This window comes from Myotis brandtii, unplaced genomic scaffold (genome assembly GCF_000412655.1).
Source record: "Myotis brandtii unplaced genomic scaffold, ASM41265v1 scaffold94, whole genome shotgun sequence".
In the NCBI taxonomy this organism is placed as follows: domain Eukaryota; kingdom Metazoa; phylum Chordata; class Mammalia; order Chiroptera; family Vespertilionidae; genus Myotis; species Myotis brandtii.
Window position 1 is genome coordinate 695,039 of NW_005371876.1, and position 4,254 is coordinate 699,292.

Sequence of the window (4,254 nt, forward strand, 5' to 3'; positions counted from 1 at the left end):
GCTGGGGTGCCTGGCCAGCCTGGGTGAGGGGCTGATGGCTGTTTGCAGGCTGGCCACAGCCCCCAGCCACCCAAGCTCCCAGTGGAGGCTGGCTGGAAGCAGGTATCTGGGATTTATTTAGCTTCTATAATTGAAACTTTGTTGCCTTTTGCAGAGGCTACAGCCAGCCAGAGCAGGCGGGAAGCTTGGCTTCCTCCATCGCCGGGGCAACAAAGCCTCCTGCTTGCTCCAGCTCCGTGGCTGCCAGCCGCCATCTTGGTTGGGTTAATTTGCATATAGTCACTCTGATTGGCTGGTGGGCGTGGGTTGGGCATAGCGAAGGTATGGTCAATTAGCATCTTTGTCTTTTATTAATGTAGATTTTATTTTATTTTATTTATTTAATCCTCAACCAAAGTCGTGTGTGTGTGTGTTTTACTAATTTTAGAAGAGAAATAGAAACATCAATATGAGAGAGAGATATCGACCACTTGCCTCCCACAAGCACCCCTGCCAGAGATCCTACCTGCAACCTGCATATGTGCCCTGACTGGGAATTGAACCCCTAACCCTTCAGTGCATGGGACAATACTCCAACCAACTGAACCACACCAGCCAGGGCAAGATGTCTTAATATTTTATAATCCCAAAGGCTGATAGGAATCTTCACAATTAAACAGGATTTATGTCAAGGTAAATGTTTATTTAGAAATCTAGAAAATCTGATTAGTGATTAATAGAATGGGTTATTTTAAACTCATGAGCCAAAGTCATTAAGAAAAAGAAAATTGCCTCTCTTGTTGCATTACATTTTAATTCCAAGCACAAAGACTTATTTCAAAGCTTTTGTTACAAAGCTCATAAACAACAAGTTTGAAAAATGGGACAACAGAATCACAGTATGATCCTAACACTGCATGTGTCATTCTTTACAAAATAGGCCAAATTTCTATAGCCCCAGACCAGCAGCCAGGGCTCTAGGGGTGAAGGCTCATTCCCTGTCATCACCTCTTAGCTCATGCCTTTGAGGAAAAACAATGTTACAGGTTTCTATGGGAATTGCAGTTTTAAAAAATCACTTGGTTAGCAGCCTGTTTTCTTCATACTTATGGATTCCCCCCTAAAAGGACAATAAAAGCAGTAGCTACTTAAAATTTTACAGGAAAAGCAGCACTTTGCAGAAGTGCCAGAACTCGAGTTCAGTTTGCTCAGCTCCATGGTACCTTTCCTCACAGTAATTGGAGCATGCTATGAGGATTCGGGGCAAAATAAAATGAGTCAGGATTTTGCAGGGCAAAGTAATTTAGGATTTGCAGAAAGGCCACCTGGAAGTTAAGTTTCTGCTAAGTCCTTTTTTTTACTTTTAAAATTGTGGTCTGTTAATAGATGTTTTGCTTGTATTGAATTTTTATAAATCATGTTCAAAATAAGGCTTGATATATGGAAGGCTTGATCACCTTTTGAGAAATGCAAAAGAAAGGTTCTTAGAATGGGAGAAGGATTCAAAGTTGATATAGACTATGTTGGCACTTTTCTTAAATCTAAAAAGAATCAAGAAACCATGAAGTTGTAATGCATACAAGAAAGACATCATATAGTTTTCAGAGTAATTTATTATTTTAAAACAATATATTCACCAAAAGATTTTATCTGTATACCTATAATGATTACTTCATATACATTGTTGTATTTTATAGTGTTCTCATCCATGTAACTAGTGATCAGTTTAACAAGCAGCACTTTTAGGCACTACTTTCTCCTGAACAATGATATTATGTACTGAATGTTTTGTTCTCTCAAAATTCATATGAAGCCCTATCTGCTAGTGTGATGGCATTTGGAGATGGGGCCTTTGGGAGATGAAATCACGAGTGTGGATGGAATTAGTGCCCTTATAAAAGGAGACACCAGAGACCTTGCTCTTTCTCCTAATAGATGAACAAAGAGGTCATGTAAACGCACAGAAAGATGATAGCCACCTACAAGCCAAGAGAAGAGGCTTGAGAATGAAACTGACCTGGCTGGCATCTAGATCTTAGACTTCCCAGCCTCTGGAACAAAAGCATCTCAGCAAACTGGGACTAGATAAAGCATGTCCTTATTCTGATAAATATGGGCAAATTTCTCCTTATATCAAGATAAATAAGCCAAACATGAAGAATACCTACAGTATAATTCTAGATATAATGGTTAATCCATATATTGTAGCAGGCATTCTTGAGTTAGCACAAAATAGCATATTACTTTTACCACTTCCCAATAATGCTAGAACTTACAACACTTTAACTCCATTTATCCCCCATGCTTTTCATGTTATTTTTGTCACATTTTTATTCTACATATATTTCAAATCCATAAGACATTACATACATTCTTTTCTACAGTTAATATTTCTTTACATTTATCCATCCACATTTACTTTTTCCAGTACTTCTCATTCTTTTATGTGCTTTCATATTTTCATTGAAATCATTAATTCTTCCTGTAAAACTGTCTTGCATTTTTTAAAATATAGGCCTGTTGATGAATTTACTCACTTTTATTCTAAATGTGTCTTTTATTTTTACCTCCATCTTTGAAGGATATACTTGCTGTGTGTAGAATTTAAGATTTTCAGTTATTTGTGTTTCAGCACTTTGAAGACATCATTGCATTTTCTTCTGACTTCCATCAGTTCTATAGGAAAGTGATCTGTCAGTCCCTCAAAGGCAATGTGCCCTTTTTCTTTAGCTTCTGTTAAAATTTTCCTTCTCTTTGATTTTCACTAGTTTGGCCATGATATCCCTAGATATTTTAAATTTATATTTATCAATCTGGCTTTCTTTTAGCTACCTGAGACCATGAGCTGATTTTTTTTTATCACTTTTCAAAAAATTTCAGCTATTATCTCTCTAAAAACATTTTGTTTCAGCTATTATCGCTCTAAAAACATTTTGTTTTTGATATTCTTTTTTCCTCTTCAGTGCTAATTATATATATATAATTATAAGTATAAATATAATACCTTTGAACATGACCTACTTTTCTTATATCTGTTCTATTTTTATTTTTATTATTTTTAAATGTATTTTTATTGATTTCAGAGAGGAAGGGGGAGGGAAAGAGAAATAGAAACATTAATGATGAGAGAGAATCATTGAACAGCTGCCTCCTGCATGCCCCACACTGGGATTGAGCCTGCAACCAGGGCATGTGCCCTGACCTGGAATCGAACCTGGTCCATAGGTCGAAGCTCAACCACTGAACCACGCCGGCTGGGCTCTGTTCTATTTTTTAAACTCATTTTTCTCTGTGTGTTTTATTTTGGGTATTTTCTATTAAATGTTCTTCCTATTCACTCTATTATCTTCTGGTATTTTCACTTTGCTGTTATAATTGCCAATTCAGAGATTATGTTTTATTCAGTTGAATAATGTCTATTTGATTTTCTATATGTATGCAAATTTTATATTAAATTTCTGAATTCTTTTTATTTTTTTCTGTTTTCCCCTATATTCTTGAAGAAATCAAGAATAATTTAATTTCTTTTAGCCCTGGCCAGTGTGGCTCAGTTGGCTGGAACATCATTCAGTACACTGAAAGTTTCACAGGTTCATTCCCAGTCAGGGCACATACCGAGGTTGTGGGTTCAATCCTCTAAGGAGGCTACTGGTCAATGTTTCTCTCTCACATTGATCTTTCTCTCTCGTTCTCTCCCTTCCTCTTGCTGAAAAAATAATTTGTTTTAGAGAATTTGTTTGCTAACTCCTATGTTTGGACTACTTGCTGATTTGATAGTAATGTTTATTTTCTGTCTTAGGATTTGGCCCTATAGTCTAATTTCTTCACATGCCTTATAAGTTTTTACTGAATGCCACACACTGGGGTAAAGAGCTGTAGGTGTTTCAAATTATTTTCTCTTATACAAGAGAGGGATCCCTCTTTCCTTTGCTTAATGGTTAGAATGAGACTGGTCACTTTAATCCAGACTGCTCTGGGCCAACACTGAACTGCAGTTGTGTTAAGACGCAGTCAAGTTCTTTTTGTGCCTGTTCCTAGGACATGGCCTTTCAGTGATTTCAAATAAGATCATTGTGATTCTTTGTCTCCTCAGCAATGAAAAACTGCAGGAATTTTTGCTCTAATTTTCAGGGTATTTCAGCTTAGCTCTTTAGCCTCCCATCCTACACAATTTGACAATCTTTTTTATTTTTTTTAATTAAATCTTTATTGTTCAGATTATTACAGTTGTTCCTCTTTTTTCCCCCCCATAGCTCTCCTCCACCCAGTTCCCAC